At 39.5% G+C, this 19,137-nt stretch overlaps 1 long non-coding RNA gene across 1 annotated transcript in view; it reads left to right on the forward strand.

The window, feature by feature from the left end:
• Positions 1-10,383, forward strand: part of LOC141567791 (uncharacterized) — a 71,649-nt gene extending 61,266 nt beyond the window's left edge. The window contains exons 4-5 of the long non-coding RNA XR_012490618.1: positions 7,862-7,971; positions 9,112-10,383. This is a non-coding gene — a long non-coding RNA (uncharacterized LOC141567791). The remainder of the gene's footprint in view (positions 1-7,861; positions 7,972-9,111) is intronic.
• The last annotated feature ends 8,754 nt before the right edge of the window (positions 10,384-19,137 follow it).

Below are 19,137 nucleotides of genomic sequence, written 5' to 3' on the forward strand. Positions count from 1 at the left end.
CCAGATAGGTGGGCCAGGGGTGGGTGGGTTGTGAGAGGTGGCCCAGAACAATGATGGTGACCTCCACCACAGCCGGTCCTGCTTCCACAGCTCCCTCCCCTTTGCCGGAGCTAGTTGGGCTGCGAATCTGTGTCTGCGGTCCACTGTTCTCAGAACAGCAAATATTCTGTTCTTTTTTTTTTTTTTTTTAATTTTATTTTATTAAATTTTTTGGGGTGACATTTGTTAGTAAAATTACATAGATTTCAGGTGTACAATTCTGTATTACATCATCTATAAATCCCATTGTGTGTTCATCACCCAGAGTCAGTTCTCCTTCCATCACCATATATTCGATCTCCCTTACCCTCATCTCCCACCCCCCACCCCCACCCCCCTTACCCTCTGGCAACCACTAAACTATTATCTGTGTCTGAGTTTCTGTTTCTCATTTGTTTGTCTTGTTCTTTTGTTGTTTTTAGTTTATATACCACATATCAGTGAAATCACATGGTTCTCTGCTTTTTCTGTCTGACTTATTTCGCTCAGCATTACTCTCTCAAGATCCATCCATGTTGTCACAAATGTTCCTATATCATCTTTTCTTACCGCCGAATAGTATTCCATTGTGTATATATACCAGAACTTCTTTATCCATTCATCTATCGAAGGACATTTTGGTTGTTTCCATGTCTTGGCCACCGTAAACAAAGCTGCAATGAACATTGGAGCACACGTGTCTTTATCTCTAAATGTTATTCTGTTCTTTTGATCTGACACTGCTACTGTTCTGCTTCTAGCACTGGGCAGGTGGGGGCGGGGTGAGCTCTGGGAGGATATGGAGGGGGCGGCTAGTCTCAGTGCCTACGGCTTCCATTCTCTGCTTGGCAGTGAGGGATTAAACTACCGTTTTCAGCCTTGTTCCCTCAGTGTTTGCTCTGAGGTATCTGCCGTGAGTGTTGGGTTCCACCATGTTATATGCTGTCCCCTCAGCCCTGTGGGCCATAAACGGAGCCCTAGGAGTCCGAGATCTTCCCTCTACTACAACCGTGGTAGTTCCGGGATGCAGTGAGCTTGGAGCACTGAGCTAGGTCTGCATCCTGCACCCGCGCGGCTCCATCTCTGTACTTCTCCCTTTCCTCCTCCCCTGCTCACAGGATTCACCCACCTTTAGGTGAATTCAGTAGTGGGCTTCTCCGTCTTGCTTGTCTGCTGTGCAGCGAGTCCTTTGTGGAGTTATAGTCGTCCGATTAGTTGTAAATTCCTGGGGAGATTTACAGAGGCTCACTTTACGTCGCCATTTTGATGATGTCTCAGCCTGATATTTTATTATTGGTATAAACAAATGCAACTTTTTCTGAATATTAACTTTGTATCTTGCTACTTTACTAAATTCATTTATGAGTTCTGATAGGTTTTTGGTGGAGTCCTTGAGGTTCTCTATATATAGTATCATGTCATATGCATATAATGACAATTTTACTTCCTCCTTACCAATATGAATGCCTTTTATTTCTTTTCCTTGTCTGATTGCTGTGGCTAGAACTTCCAGCACTATGTTGAATAGAAGTGGAGAATGTGGGCAACCTTGTCTTGTTCACCTTGATCTTAAGGGAAATAGTTTTAGCTTTTCCCCATTCAGTATGTTGTTAGCTGTGGATTTATCATATATTGGCCTTTATCATGTTGAGATATGGTGCCTCTATTCCCACTTTCTTAAGAGTTTTTATCATAAATGGCTGTTGGATTTTGTCAAATACTTTTTCTGCATCTATTGATATGATTATAAGATTTTTATTTTTCATTTTGTTAATGTGGTGTATCACATTAATTGATTTGCGGATGTTGAACCAGCCTTGCATACGAGGAATTAATCCCACTTGATCATGGTGTATGATCTTTTTAATGTATTGTTAAATGCTGGTCGCTAATATTTTGTTGAGGATTTTTTGCGTCTGTGTTCATTGGGGATATCAGCCTGTAGTTTTCTTTTGTTTGCAATGTCTTTGTCTGATTTTGGGATCTGGGTGATAGTGGCCTCATAAAAAGTGTTTGGGAGACTTCCCTTCTTATGGATTTTTTGGAATAGTTTGAGGAGAATAGATAATAATTCGTTTTTGAATGTTTTGTAAAATTCACCTGTAATGCCATCTGGTACAGGGTTTTTGTTTGTTGGGTGCTTGTTGATTACTGATTCAATTTCCCTGGTGGTAATCAGTCTATTCAGGTATTCCATTTCTTCTTGAGTTAGCTTTGGATGGTTGTATGCTTCTGGAAAATTGTCCATTTATTCCACATGTCTAATTTTTGACACATAGTTGCTCATAGTAATTTCCTAAATTTTTTTGTATTTTGGTGGTGTCTGTTGTCAGTTCTCCTCTTTGACTTCTGATTTTATTAATTTGGGTCCTCTCTTTTTCTTGATGAGTCTGGCTAAAAGTTTGTCGATTTTGTTCATCTTCTCTAAAAACCAGCTCTTGGATTCATTGAGGTTTAATATTGTTTTTCTGGTCTTAATTTCATTTATTTCTGCTGTGATCTTTATTATCTCCTTCCTTGTACTCCCTTTGGGCTTATTTTGCTGTTTTTTTTCCCCCAGATCCCTTATGTGTGAAGATAAACTGTTGATTAGTAATTTTTTGTTTGTTTGTTTCTTTAAGTATGCCTGCGTTGCTATGAATTTCCCTCTTAGGATTGCTTTCATTGCATCCAATAGATTTTGGGTCGTCGTGTGTTCATTTTTGTTTGTCTCGAGATATCTTTTGATTTCTTTCTTGATCTCATTGTTGACCCAGTTTTTATTTAGTAACATGTTATTCAGCCTCCATGTATTTGTGTGTCTTCCAGTTTTTTTCCTGTAGTTGATTTCTAATTTCATAGCACTGTAGTCAGAGAAAACAATTGGTATGATTTCAAGTTTGTTAAATTTATCAAGGCTTGTTTTGTGGCCTAACATGTGGTCTATCTTGAAAAACATTCCATGTGTGCTTGAGAAGAATGTGTATTCTGCAGCTTTGGGGTGAAATGCTCTGAAAATATCGATTAAATCCAACTGATCTAATGTGTCATTTAAGGCCATTGTTTCCATATTGATTTTCCTGTCTGGAATACCTGTCTCTTGTCAGATCGATCCCTTTATTATTATGTAGTGCCCATGATTGTCTTTTCATATATTCTTCATTTTAAATTCTGTTTTGCATTCATCTATCGAAGGACATTTTGGTTGTTTCCATGTCTTGGCCACCGTAAACAAAGCTGCAATGAACATTGGAGCACACGTGTCTTTATCTCTAAATGTTTTCAGATTTTTTGGGTAGATACCCAGGAGAGGGATTGCTGGGTCATATGGCAATTCTATTCGTAATTTTTTGAGGAACCTCCACACTGCCTTCCGTAACGGCTGCACCAGTCTTGGGGATCAAATATATGGTGATGGAAGGAGAACTGACTCTGGGTGGTGAACACACAATGGGATTTATAGATGATGTAATACAGAATTGTACACCTGAAATCTATGTAATTTTACTAACAATTGTCACCCCAATAAATTTAATAAAATAACATAAAAAAAAATTCTTTTTTGTCAGATGTAAGTATTGCAACTCCAGCCTTTTTCTCATTTCCATTTGCATGAAATATCTTACTCCAATCCTTCACTTTCAGCCTGCGTGTGTGTCTTTTGATCTGAGGTGAGTCTCTTGTATACAGCACATGCAAGGGGCTTGCTTTCTTATCCACTCAGCCACCCGATGTATTTTGATTGGAGTATTTAATCCATGTATATTTAAAGTGATTATTGATAGGTACATAGTTATTGCCATTTTTTAATTTGTAGTTAGATTGTTTTCATCTTTCTTCTGCTTACAGAAGCCCTTTTAATATTTCCTGCAATGCTGGCTTGGTGGTAATAAATTCCTTTAGCTTATTCTTTCTTGGAAGCTCTTTATCTCTCCTTCTATGTTAAATGATAGCCTTGCTGGATAAAGCAATCTTGGTTGTAGGCCTTTGTTTTTCATCACTTTTAGTACCTCCTGCCACTCCCTCCTGGTCTGCAAAGTTTCTGTAGAAAAGTTATTTGATAGTCTTATAGGAGTTGCCTTGTATGTAACCTGCTGTCTTTCTCTTGCTGCTTTTAGGATTCTCTCTTTGTCTTTAATGTTTGCCATTGTAAGTATAATGTGTCTTGGTGTGGACCTGTTTGGGTTCATCCTGGTTGGAACTCTCTGCACTTCCTGGGCTTGTATGTCGGTTTCCTTAGCCAGGTTAGGGAAGTTTTCGGTCATTATTACTTCACATATGTTCTCGATCCCTTGCTCCCTCTCTTTACCTTCTGGTATTCCTATGATGCGCATGTTTTTGCACTTGATGTTATCCCAGAGGTCTCTTAAACCATTTTCATTGTTTTTTATTCTTTTTTCTTTTTGTTGTTCTGTTTGGATGATCTCTGCTAACTTGTCTTTAAAGTCGCTGATAGATCCTCTGCCTCATCTAACCTGCTGGTAATTCCTTCAAGTGTGTTCTTTATTTCAGTAATTGTGTTCTTTAGTTCTGACTGCTTGTTCATTATGATTTCTCTATCCTTCTTTATGTCGTCACTAAGCACCTTACACATTCTTATCATCAGTGTTCTGAACTCTGCCTCTGATATGTTGGTTACCTCTATTTCATTTTGTTCCAGTTCTGGAGGTTTCTTCTGTTGTTTTATTTGGGACATGTTTCTTTGTTTCCCTATTCTGGCTGACTTTCTGTGTTTGTGTCGATGTATTAGGTAGATCCCCTAGGGTTCTTGGTTTTTGCTGGGTGGTCTTATGTAGTATGTGTCCTTTATATTTGACTTGCACCACTTCCCTATTCTGTCCGTATGCTCCAAAGGTTACTCTTGTGTTGTGTATATTGTCCTGTTAAAGTTGAGCTTCAATTGCTTTTGGCTTGTCTGGAGGTTGGATTGACTCCTAGGCTGACTAGTTTTGAGACGTGGCTCTGCCCACAGAGGATAATCTGCTGCATGAGGGTTGACCACTCAAATGAATCTTGGCCCCTATGGGCTCTTGGGCCTATAGAGAATCCCCTCTGGGTGTGTCACTTGTAGGTCAAACCCAGCCATACTCTGGTTTGGTATGGAGTTGGTGTCTGTGTGTGTTGAATCTTGTGCCTCTTGGGCTGGGCTCTGGTAGGGCAATTTCAGAACAAAGCAAATCACCAAGCACAACAAAAACAACAACAACAAAGAAAAAACCAAATACAATCACATGTAAAAACAACCGATAACCCTCACTCAACACAGGCAAAAATAATCAACAATATGAAAACAAAACAAAACAAAAAAAGTAGTGCCAGTCTTGGTTTAAGCCCACCAAGTAATCTCCACGTTGTCCTCTGCTGTACCAAAGAGTCCTCTGCGTCTTGTGCAGGCAGAGCCCGTCACCTGGTGTCCAGAGTGACACTGGCACTGCAGTTTTAGATGAGTGGGGTTATGGGGTCTGGATGGTAGTTTTTACAAAGTCAGTGTAGTTTCTGCTCTTGCCTACACATATGCGCACTGAGAGTACCACAGCCAGCCCTGTGCCCAGATCTCCTGAGTCTTAGGACACGTCTTCCCTGTATGTCTCTGTTTGTGTGTGTGTGTGTGTGTGTGTGTGTGTGTGTGTGTGTGTGTGGAGGGCGTGAGATTTATGAGCTGCTAAAAGCCCAGAGCTTTCTCTGCTACCTGCTGCTGATCCCTGGGTATATTTCTGCAGTTGTAATTGCCCTGTCTTAGGCAGGCCAGAAAAGGTGGGGGCTGGGGATGGAGGAGTCTTCTCTCTTCCAGCCCAGCAGTGTCACTCTTCCCAGCCTCTTCCCTGTGTCACAGCAGTTCCAAACCAGGTCTTCTCAGATCCTGAGTGCTACTGCTCCTCTATAATCTGACACTACTCCTCAGTTCAGGGGCCAGCTTGAGTCTCTGGGAAGGTGGGGGAAGGATTGGGAGAGTGGGGTAGGGGCCCAGGAATGGTGTTTACTTCCTTTGTCTGACCTAGGGCCCAGCTGGAGGTCTCAGCTGAGGTTACTGCCTCAAAGTCTGGATATGCTGCTTTCTCTGCAGGAGAGATCAGCTGTGGGATACAGGGAAAGAGCCCACCTCCTGGCTCTTGTGGTCTCTGTTCTGTCCTGGGACTCCCTGTGTCTCCGCAGCCTCAGATGCGGCCGCATCTCCACTCCACTCCCTTCTCTCTTCCCCTGCTCGCCCAGTGTGTCCACCTTCAAGTAATCCTTGTATGAGTCTCTTAGCTGTTCTCTGTGATGAGCAGAGGGTCCTTTGATGGGTTATAGATGTTCAATTTGTGGTAAGTTCGGAGAACTCAATGAGAGTACCTTGTTGCCGCATTCCTATGACATCCTTCAGATTATTCCCACCAGTTAATTTTGAATCCTTACTCTATAAATCTGTTCTTTCTCCCTTAATCTCATATTTAACCGTGTTTTTTTTTTGGTCTCAATTTATGAATAATTTCACAAAACTTCCATCTTAAGAAATACTCTCCAACTCTGCATCCTGAACCTGTAGATATGGGGGATTGTTCTGTATTCTTCGCTTTAAGTCTCAGTCATAGGCTCATAGGGAGCCTATGTCTTGAGGCCTTCACAAGGGTTTCTGTTCCTCCTTCAGTGGTATTGACCTATCCCCACTTGCCCCATACCCCATTCCCAGACTGCTGCTTTCCCTTGAATTTCCTTGAATCTGGGTTCCTTGATGACTATGGGAACTTCCCCCCCACCCCCAATGTGACAGAAAGGCTAGAGGAAGCTGGAGTGGGGGAGGAATTGCTTTCCCCTAAGTGAGATAAGTTTTCAAAATTGTGCACAGCTGAAGTCCTTTCCCCTGGAGAATAGGCCTTTGTTATGGAGATTGCTGTGGGTGAGTTTCACAGTGGTTCCTCTTCCCCATGCCCCTGCCAGGATTGGGAGGGAGAAAGGATCTTCCTCAGATCCTTAATGTGAGAACCTGGTGGAGTGCCTGTAGGGAAAGCTCAGGAAAGACTCCTCCCCTCCAGACTATGGCTCCCATACATTTCTCAATCTTACACTAGTCTACACTGAGCTGCCAGCAATTTATCAATTAGTTAAGTCTTCCTACCAGTTTATGGCTCCTGCAGGTTCTGCTCCAGGGAAACAGATCTTGGTTATTATATCCCTCAGGATGTGCCTGTCTCTCTAGATTTCAGGGAGATGGTTTGCCTTGCTACTTTAGTTCTATGACAGGTCCAAGAAAAGGAGCTGATTTTGTATGTCCAGGTGTTTCTTGTTTTAAGGATGGGAGTGATGCCTTCTAAGATCTTTACATGTCAGAGCTAAGATTGAAGTCTGAGTCATTCCTAGTCCCTCATTGTCCACATTCTAGTCCTATTACACCTGTTTCCAAAATATCTCTTGAAACATCCTTAGCTTTAGTCATGGCACTGTGATTTCTTGTCTGGATCCTTGTGGGAGTCTCCTGACCATTCTCCTCTCCAGTAACACACTCATTCAGTAAGTCCTTCAGTCTCATCTTAGGACTGTCCTTACTAAAGTCTTCTGATAGTCCCTCTACCTTAGTATAGAATACAGTGTCCTCCTATGGTCCCTGCTCTCTAGTCCCTTACAATCTAGTAGAAAAGAGCAAAGGTTCAGGGTCTAAAGACAAGAATGTGGATACATTTTATAAGAACTTTGAAATTATTCATTTAATTTCTATTGCTTTAAATGAATGATCTCTTTAAATTGGGATATGTTCACAGAAGCAAGAAAGCAGATCAAAGATAAATAAAATTCAGATAGAACAAATGTTAACATATGGCCTATTTATTGATACAAAATATGTTTCTTTGTGATCATGCCAACATACCCATATTTTGTGCTTTTATAGAAGAAGGGACTGGATTGAAAAGTCTTTTATTTTGGCCACACTTGCAATAAACTTCTGAGAGCCATGATGTGACACACATTCTGCCAGAACATACATGAAACTGGACACGGGTAAGACGAGGACCCCTGGTATAAGCATTTGACCTATTTTCAACCTCAGGCACTCTTAATTCACTTCCAAAGACCAAATGAAGTGATAATTGTAATGCATCACTAGTCTAGAATTTAGCTGGCCCTGGAGACATTGCATTAGTGTCTGATGGGTGAGATCTAAATTAGATGGCAATCAGGTATGTACACAGGAGCGGTCATTATGGTGGGCAGATGTGCACAGCTAATGGCTGGCAGTGGAGATTGCTGCAGGGGGAATTCCTTGATAAAAATGAGTTAAAATGAGACAATGGATTACCCAGAAGGGTGCTTTTCTACAGACTCCACTTTTATTGGAGAAGGCAATCAAAGGAAAAAAAATTGAGCCATTAAAAATGAAAGCTGCTATAATGTATTTATTTAGTATCATCTGTGTAGCATACAATTGTATGCATATATACGAAATTTTTCCTTTTAGTCTGAATAAAGTGAAGAAAACACTGCTTTTATTTTTTCCCCCAAATAAATGTGGATGGGATGGGAGGCTGGTACATTAAGGCAATGTAGAAACCTAATGTTCAGGGGCAGAGGGACTACTTGCAAAAGAGTTAAATCTTTATACATGTAAGCCAAACTGCCCATGATCTCATTACACTGCACAGAGCTTGCAATCATTGCTCCCCAATCACCAAGAAAAATCAGTGCACAAGTGACCTGAATATTAGCATCTCTACAAATCTCACACAGGAGCTGAAATTTATGTACACTTTACACACCCCTGAGGAAATTCCCATTTTATGCCATTGGTAGGCCAGATATATTTTTCTCTGTAAAATGTGATCAGAATGTAATCAGAAGAAAATACACAGTGTATTAAAAAACAAATAGACTATATTCTTTAAAACTCAAAGGTAATTTATAACAGGGAGCAATATCAAATTAGAGGAGTTGTATGGAAGGGTTATTATTGTGTGATTCGGCCTATGTGGTTATGTTTGTTCTGGTGACAGATTTAGTTCTATAGCCATTGAGCTGAATTGAAAATTTCACATGTCCAAAATAGCTTTATCTCTGAAAATGATTATTAATGTGATAAAATATCTCACGTTAGTGTGATTCCTTGAAAATGCCAATACGAATTTAAATCTTTTTCTTCCCCAGAATCAATTTTACATGGAACGAAGAAAAGGAAGATGGCTTTGGGGGAAAAATACACACATTTCTAATAGAACTTGCTGGAACAATCACATAGACTGCTGTTATTCTCCTGCATTTGTGCATTTTGCTATAATGAAATGATTAATATGCTTCAAATACTGAACTTATGAACTCAACTATTTTAGTGTCATATCAAAATATACAAAAACCTGATACATCTAATTTGTATGTAATCCCAAGTAGTATAAAATTATATATGTATTTACAATGTTTAGGCATTTACATGGATTGTGTGACATAAGTATGGACAATTATATACAGGAACATGAATAAAACATGTTCAAATGCATAAACAAGGCACATACCAGCCAAAAGCATTGTTTATTGACTCATGAATTAGGATGAAAATTCATCCTTTAATCTCTTCTAAACTTTGTATCACAATATTTTATATAAGACTGAATATAGGAAGTATTTTAGAGAAAAGGCATAATTATAATCTGTGTACTACAAAGATTTTAATCCTTAGTTTTACGTGAATCAAAAAGTTGAGTAAAACATTGTTAGTATCTTTAAACCTCTTTAAAGAGGTCCAAAGAGAAGATGGATTAGTGCCAATGGATTTAAAGATAGAATTAACAAAGGGTTGTTTCCAAATTGAAGACATTAGGAACCAACTTTACAAAGCAGAATATTTTCATAAGCAGATACAGACATCATCTGGGACTATAGATGGGTTTCAAGAAACCAGTAATCCATAGCCTTGCTTTGGTATTTGTTAAAACCTTACAAATGTGAAGAATGTCTAGAGAAAAGGAAAGTTTGTGGGTGCACAGGAAGTATTGAAACAAGACATATGTCAGTTTAAAAATATGCCCCAATTTCTATGATACTCCTTCCAGTGAGAGTCAGGTTTATGTGCCTTCCCTTTGAATCTAGTTGGGTCTGTGACTGCTTTGATCCATAGAATGCAGTGAGTGATGCCATGTGACTCTGAGGCTCAGTTGGAAAAGACCATGCAGCATTCACCCTGTTTTCTTGGGATGATCACTCTGGGAGAAACCAGCCACCACGTAAAGAAATCTCATCACCCTGAGACTGCCATGCTGGAATGGCTACAGGTGGGCACTCTGGTTGACAGGCAGTTGAGGCTTCACATGGCAGCACCTCGAGTCTTCACAGGCACTGAGGAGCAGAGACAAGCCATGCTTCCTTTTCCTTCTCCAAATCTCTGACCTATAGAATCCATGGTATTAATAAAGTTATTTGACATCACTTAGTTCTGAGGTGTTTGGTTTGTAGCAGCAGTTACTGAGATAAGCCAGTATTTCTCAAAGTTATCTTTCCTAACTATCACTCGGGGAGCATGTGAAAACCAGATTCCCATGCTTCACCCATTCTGACTTAATTGGTCTGACCAGGGGTAAGGGTGGAGAAATCTGTTTTTAACGAACAGTATGGTAAGCTTACTATAAGAATATGACTCCAAGATGCCACATGATTTGTTTGCCAATTTTATATATGAATTTTTCATGACAAACATATTTCTTTGATTACTTATACTGGGCTCACAGGCCCATTGTTTTCCTTATTTTAAGATTGCAGAACACACCATTTAAAGGCTTATCTATTTTTCTGGTTGCATATATGAAAAAGCAGTGAACAAAGCAAGACACTCTCATCAGAGCAGGAGAGGGAGGCCAATAAGGTTTGGCATTTGTTGAATAATCAATGTTTGTTGAATAATAGTAATAATAATAGCAATGAAGTAATATTTACAGAGCATTTACTATATGCCAGACTATGTACTAGCCACTTTAAATAGATGATCTTATTTAGTCCTAACAGTGAATATACCATAGAGTGAGATCATTACCCTCATTTTACAGAAGCAAGAATGAAGCAGATTTGTGACTTTCCCAGAGTCATGTGGATTGGAAATGGTGCCTGCATGCAACCTAGGTAATTGGACTTTAGAACTTCACTCTGAATGCATTACTGAAATTATGCAAGAAAATGAATAGAGTCTGTCACTCTTGACCCCTCCACAGACTCCCTCTACCTGGGACACTCTTCTCTCTCTTCCTTGCTCAGCTAATACCTACTTATCCTGCACTGTCCTTTCCTTGAGGGGACCCAGGCATGACAGAGCCCCAAGCCTTACCCTCCCATAGCCTTCCTTCTGTACCTCCTCTTTTATTTCTCATACCACAGTTACAATTACTTGTTTAATGTCTAGACATGAGGGAAGGGCTCATGTCTGTCTTATTCCCTCACCATGGCATCCCCAGAGCTCAGCATAGTGGCAGCACATGGCAGGATACCAGCACATTGTTCTTGACTTATAAACTTTAGTGGCACAGTGCATACTACATAATATGGTTTGGTATGTCATATACTCTAAGTGCACGTAGTGTTAGGTCTGGGGAATCAGAAATGAGGAAGCCAAACTCCTTATTTTCAGAAAGCCCAATGGTTAGTGGGAAGAGACTGACAATGACACAAACAAGTATAAAATCTGAGTAGTGGGTGAGGTAGACATGCAGACAAGACAAGGAAATCCTTGAGCTATACTTGCCGGACGCATGCTAGTCAGTCAGGTGAATGTGGGAGGCAGGGATTGGAAGGACGTTCTAGGCAGAGGGAACAGCATGACTGAAGGTACAGGGGCATGGAAGAACAAGCACATTTGTGCAATGGCAGGTAGATTTGTGATGCTGGAAACAAGAATATGTGGAATTATCACAGGAAATAAAACTGTCAATGGCAACAGGACAATTCATGAAGAACTTGATCAGGTTTGATTTCAAGTTTGAACTTTATCATTAAGGAAATTGGAAAGTCTTGGATATAACTTATCCAATAAAAATTTAGAATAGGTTCTTATGAAGAGCATTGAGTAGTATGGGGGGATGGTTTGGGAGATCACATTGACTGAACAGTACCACTGACAGTTAGTGGGGCACAAGAGTGATGCTAAGTGTCCTGAAATGCATGGAACAATCCCATACAAAATGCCAGTAACACCCCTGTTGAGAAAAGCTGTATAATAACACTAACTAAAAGCTTGAAAGAAAGCTCCCAAATATTTACAGGGTTCAGATGGTGAATAATTTTATTGTATTGGTAAGGAGAGAAAATATTTTCTGTTGATCCTTTTGAAGTGCCAACATACAGGGAACAATTTATTAAAAGGCTGTTTCCCAGAAACTCACAAACACAGACAATAGTTTAGTGGTTACCAGAGGTTAAGGGGGATTGGGGGTGGGAGATGAGGGTAAGGGGGATCAAATATATGGTGATGGAAGGAGAACTGACTCTGGGTGGTGAACACACAATGGGATTTATAGATGATGTAATACAGAATTATACACCTGAAATCTATGTAATTTTACTAACAATTGTCACCCCAATAAATTTAAAAAAACAACAACAAAAAAACGTTGTTTCCGCAGAAAACTAAAACAGCAGCATTTTAAATTTGGATCTGATAAAGGATATTTTAATCTTCTAGCTCTTAATAAAGTTTATTCATTTATTCATATAGTTATTTATTTAGTCAATAAATATTTATTGAACACTTTTTATGGGCATAGAACTGTTCTAGGCTTAGGAAATATAGCATGAACAAAGTAGGCAAAGACTCTGTCCTCATGCAAGTGGGAGTTTACACTTCCAAAATTCCAAGGTGGGATAAACCATAAAAGGTGATTCAATTGCTTCTTTTTCAGCCAGGAATTATTTATGTAGGACCTTAGAAAATATAACTACGGCCACATTTCTTCATAACTAGACAAGCTTGTATCCCCAAGGGTAAATGTACTGTCCGTGCCTTGTAAGAGAGGTAGATGTAAACTGTGTCGTTAAAGTCAATTGCTAACACATATCCAGGGCTGTTTGGGGATTAGGAGAATTGAGAATTTATTTAAAGTTGGGAAAACCGAAGATTTGGCACTTGTAGGAAATCTTGTCTGTGCAGGTATGTTAACTGTCATAAATATATCAGTAAAATCAATCATTAAAGGATATCAACATTGATGTAACATTGCAAATAAGGCAAAACCCAAAGACTGCCAAGCATCTTTTAAAAACAATTGATTTCACTTTCTTTCAGCTCATTTTCCCAAACCTCTTTGTTGGGGTTAGCCAGGCAGGAAGAAGACATATATTTAGGGACATACAGAGACATACAGAGAGGGAGTTAATTGTCATCATCGTCATCATTTTAGGGTGTGAGGGTGTGTGTGTGTGTGTGTGTGTGTGTGTGTGTATGTATGTAATTCAGATAATGTTCTTCTTAATTTGATGGACTAGAAGAAAGAAAGCTAAGACAGTTTCCTTTCCACTGGCTTGATGTTTGACCGAGAGACCAAGAGAAATATTTCCTATCTATACCTAAAGATAAGATTAAAAAAAAAGGGGTGGGGGTAAAGAGATGCCACTGGTAGAAAAAGTTAACAGGAGGACTTCCGGAAAAATGGCGGCATGAGGCGAGCCTCTGTAAAGCTCCCCTGGAATTTACAAAGAATTGAACAACAAAAACTCCACAAAGGACTCCCTGCACAGCAGACAGGCAAGACGAAGAGGCCCACTACCGACTGAAATCACCTAACGGTGGGAGATTCGCGCGAGTGGAGGGAGGAGGAAAGGGAGAAGTGCGCAGAGACGGAGCCGCACGGGCGCAGGACGCAGACCTCACTCAGTGGGCCAGGCTCGCTGCTTCCCGGAACTACCGCAGCTGTGGGAGAGGGAAGAATTCGGACTGCTAGGGCTCCACCAGGGCTCCACAGGGCCAAGGGGACAGCATATAACACGGCTGAACCCAACGCTCACAGCAGAGACCTCGGAGAAAAGACTGAGGGAAAAAGGCTGAAAATGGTGGTTTAAGCCCGCACTGCCGAGCAGAGAACGGAGCCTTAGGCACTGAGACTAGCCGCCCCCTCCTTCCCCTCCCAGAACTCGCCCCGCCCCCACCTGCCCGGTGCTAGAAGCGAAACAGTAGCAGTGTCAGATCAAAACAACAGAAAATTTGCTGTTTTGAGAACTGTGGACCGCAAACACAAATTCACAGCCCAACTAGTTCCAGCAAAGGGGAGAGAGCTGTGGAAGCAGGACCGGCTGTGGTGGTGGTCGCCGCCATTGCTCTGGGCCACCTCTCACAACTCACCCCGCCCCTGACCCCACCTATCTGGGCGGATCCCTGCAGGAGTAAACAGAACTGCTGAAATATACGGGCTCTGAATCAGGAGCTGGAAGAGCTTTGGAACATCAAAAGCTCTCCGCATACCCACCGGGACACTGCGCCTGTGACCTAGACGAACTATTAACAGAGGAGAAGCCCGTCTCCCAGGGAATCCCCCATTGTGTGAGAAGTTGGAATAGTGCAGAGAAAACATAGCACTACAGTGTGGGAGAAGAAAATTAGTTGCAGTTGGAGAAATAATAAAACATTCTACCAACAAGTACTGGCAAACAAAAGAAAGACCGCTTATCAACCTGTTGCAGAAGTCACTCCTGTAGATGTCTAGGAAGAGAAATAGTAAACCAGTAATCGCCATGAATAACCAAGGCAACAAGATAGCTCAGAAAGAAAGTGAAAAATCTCCAGAGAAGGCACTTAAAGATACAGAAATATGTGACTTAAATGACAGAGAATTCAAGATTGCAGTTCTGAAAAACTCAACGAGATACAAGAAAACACAGATAGGCAGTTAAATGAACTCAGAAACTCAATCAAAGAACAGCATGAGCATTTTACGAAAGAGATTGAAATCTTAAAAAGAACCAAATAGAATTTCTGGAGATTAAGAACTCAATAGAAGAAATTAAGAATGAAATAACCAGCTTAGGTAGTAGAGTTGACCAGATGGAGCAAAGAATCAGTGACATCGAAGATAGAAACCTGGAAATGACACAAATAGAAGAAGAAAGAGACTTGAGACTTAAAAGAAATGAAAGAACTTACAAGAACTTTCTGACTCCATCAGAAAGAGCAATATAAGAATAATGGGCATACCAGAAGGAGAAGAAAGAGAGAAGAGAACAGAGAATATATTCAAACAAATTGTCGATGAGAACTTCCCAAATTTGTGGACAGAACTGGACCCTCGAATCCAAGAAGCAAATAGAACACCTAGTTACCTCAATCCCAACAGACCTTCTCCAAGGCACATTGTATTGAAGCTGTCTAAAATCAACGACAAAGAAAGAATCCTCAAGGCAGCCAGGGAAAAGAAGACGGTAACATACAAAGGAAAGCCCATTAGATTATCATCAGATTTTTCAGCAGAAACTCTACAAGCCAGGAGGGAGTGGAACCAAATATTCAAACTATTGAAAGAGAGAAACCATGAGCCAAGAATAATATATCCAGCAAAGATATCCTTTAGATATGAAGGAGGAATAAAGACCTTTCCAGACATACAGAAGCTGAGGGAATTTTCTAATACACGACCTGCACTACAAGAAATACTAAAGGAGGCTATTCGACCACCATCAACAGGGACAATTTGTGGCAACCAAAACTCAAAAAGGGGGAGAGTAAAGGCCTGAACCGGAATATGGGAATGGAGAAAGTAAGCGTGCTGAAGAAAATGGAATACTCTAAATATCAAACTTTCTTTTACATAAACTTAAGGGTAACCACTCAAAATAAATCCAGAATTGAAATATATACTGAAATAAAAGAAGAAACAGAGGGAAACATCATAGAATACCACCACACAGAAATAATAGACAACAACAAAAAGGCAAAGAAACAATGGAGACACAGCCTTACCAGAAAACTAAAGATAGAATGACAGGAAATCCTCACATATCAATAATCACCCTAAATGTAAATGGACTGAACTCACCAATAAAAAGGCACAGAGTAGCAGATTGGATCAAAAACTAAACCCAACCATATGCTGTCTCCAAGAGACACATCTCAGCTACAAGGACAAGCATAGACTCAAAGTGAAAGGGTGGAAATTGACACTCCAAGCAAATGGTACCCAGAGAAAATCAGGTGTAGCCATAATGATATCAGATGAAACAGACTTCAAGGTGAAAAAGATAACAAGAGACAAAGATGGACATTTCATAATGGTGAAGGGGACTGTACAACAAGAAGACATAACAGTCATCAATAAGGGAGCACCAAATACACCAAGCAACTACTAACAGAACTAAAGGGAGAAATTGACCAAAACACAATTATACTAGGGGACTTAAATACATCATTGACAGCTATGGATAGATCATCCAAACAGAAAATAAATAACGAAATAGTAGCCCTAAATGACACATTAGATGAAATGGACATAATTGACATTTATAGAGCACTTCATCCTAAAACATCAGACTATACATTCTTTTCTAGTGTACATGGAACATTCTCAAGGATAGACCATATATTGGGACATAAAATCAGTCTCAACAAATTTAAGAAGATTGAAATCATACCATGCATATTCAATGATCACAAGGCTTTGAAATTGGATATCAACTGTAAAAAGAAAGTGGGAAAAAACACAAATACATGGAGACTAAAAAACATACTTTTAAAGAAGGACTGGGTCAAAGAAGAAATTAGAGGAGAGATCAAAAGATACATAGAAACAAATGACAATGAAAATACATCCTACCAAAATTTTTGGGATGCAGCGAAAGCAGTTTTAAGAGGGAAATTTATCTCATTACAGGCCTATCTCAAGAAACAAGAAAACTCCCAAATAAATAACCTCATGTTACACCTTAAAGAACTAGAAAAAGAAGAACAAGTAAAACCCAAGGTCAGCAGAAGAAAGGAAATAACAAAAATTAGAGCAGAACTAAATGAAATAGAGAACAAAAAGACAATAGAAAAAATTAATGTGACAAAGAGCTGGTTCTTCGAAAAGATTAACAAAATTGACAAAACTTTGGCTAGACTTACTAATATAAAAAGAGAGAAGACACTGATTAACAAAATCAGAAACGTAAAAGGGGAAGTTAACACGGACACAACAGAAATACAAAGGATCATCCAAGAATATTATGAAGGACTATATGCCACCAAATTCAACAACCTGAAGAAATGGACAAGTTCTTAGAAACATATAGCCTTTCAAGGCTGAACCATGAAGAACTGGAAAATCTAAACAGACCGATCACCAGTAACGAAATTGAATCAGTCATCCAAAACCTTCCCAAAAGCAAAAGTCCGGGACCAGATGGCTTCACTAGTGAATTCTACCAAACCTTCAAAGAGGATCTAATACCAATTCTGCACAAACTCTTCCAAAAATTGAAGAAGAGACAGTACTCCCTAACTCATTTTATGAGGCCAACATTACCCTGATACCAAAACCTGGTAAGGACAGCACAAAAAAGAAAACTACAGACCAATATCTCTAATGAATACCGATGCAAAAATCCTAAATAAAATTCTAGCAAATCGAATACAACAATGCATTAAAAAGATTATTCATCACGACCAAGTGGGGTTCATCCTCGGGCACAAGGATGGTTCAACATACAAATCCATCAATGTGATACATCACATAAACAAAATAAAGGACAAAAATCATATGATTATATCAATTGATGCAGAAAAGCATTTGACAAGATACAACATCCATTTATGATTAAAACACTTAATAAAATGGGTATAGAAGGAAAATACCTTAACATAATAAAGGCCATATATGACAAGCCCTCTGCTAATCTCATAATTAATGGAGAAAACTGAAGCCCTTTGCTCTACGTTCAGGAACACGACAGGGATGTCCCCTATCACCTCTGCTTTTCAACATAGTGTTAAAGTCCTTGCCAGAGCAATCAGGCAAGAGAAAGAAATAAAAGGCATCCAAATTGGGAATGAAGAAGTTAAATTATCACTCTTTGCAGATGACATGATGCTATATATAGAAAACCCTAAAGACTCCACCAAAAAGCTATTAGAAACAATCAACTAATACAGTAAAGTTGCCGGCTACAAAATCAACGCACAAAAGTCCATTGCCTTCCTATATACTAACAATGAAATCTCAGAAAAAGAAATACAAAAAAAACAATTCCTTTTGCAATTGCAGCAAAAAGAATAAAATACCTAGGAATAAACTTAACCAAGGATGTGAAAGACCTATATGCTGAAAACTATAAGACATTTTTGAAAGAAATTGAAGAAGACACAAAGAAATGGAAAGACATTCCGTGCTCATGGTTGGAAGAATCAACATAGTTAAAATGGCCATATTACCCAAAGCAATATACAGATTCAATGCAATCCCCATCAAAATCCCAATGGCATATTTTAAAGAAATAGAACAAATATTCATCAGATTTGTTTGGAACCACAAAAGACCCCAAATAGCCAAAGCAATCTTAAGAAAAAAGAACAATAATGGAGGTATCACACTTCCTGACTTTGGCTTGTACTACAGGGCTACAATAATCAAAACAGCATGGTATTGGCAGAAAATCAGACACATAGACCAATGGAATAGAATTGAGAACCCAGAAATAAAACCACATAAATATGGACAGATAATTTTTGACAAAGAAGCTGAAAACATACAATGGAGCAAAGACAGCCTCTTCAATAAATGGTGCTGGGAGAATTGGATAGCCACGTGCAAAAGAATGAAACTGGACTGCTATTTGTCACCATGTACCAAAGTTAATTCAAAATGGATCAAAGACTTAAGCATAAGACCTGACACAATAAACTGCATAGAAGAAAACATAGGTACTAAACTTATGGACCTTGGGTTCAAAGAGCATTTTATGAACTTGACTCCAAAGGCAATGGAAGTAAAAGCTAAAATAAACGAATGGGACTATATGAAACTTAAAAGCTTCTGCACAGCAAAAGAAACCATTGACAAAATAAAGAGGCCACCAACTGAATGGGAGAAGATTTTTGCAAACAGTGCCTCCGATAAGGGGCTAGTATCCAGAATATACAAGGAACTCATGCAACTCAACAACAAAAAACAAACAACCCAATTGAAAAATGGGCAGAGGACTTGAAGAGACATTTCTCCAAAGAGGACATACAAATGG

Source organism: Rhinolophus sinicus, linkage group LG12, assembly GCF_036562045.2.
Source record: "Rhinolophus sinicus isolate RSC01 linkage group LG12, ASM3656204v1, whole genome shotgun sequence".
NCBI classification, from domain to species: Eukaryota; Metazoa; Chordata; class Mammalia; order Chiroptera; family Rhinolophidae; genus Rhinolophus; species Rhinolophus sinicus.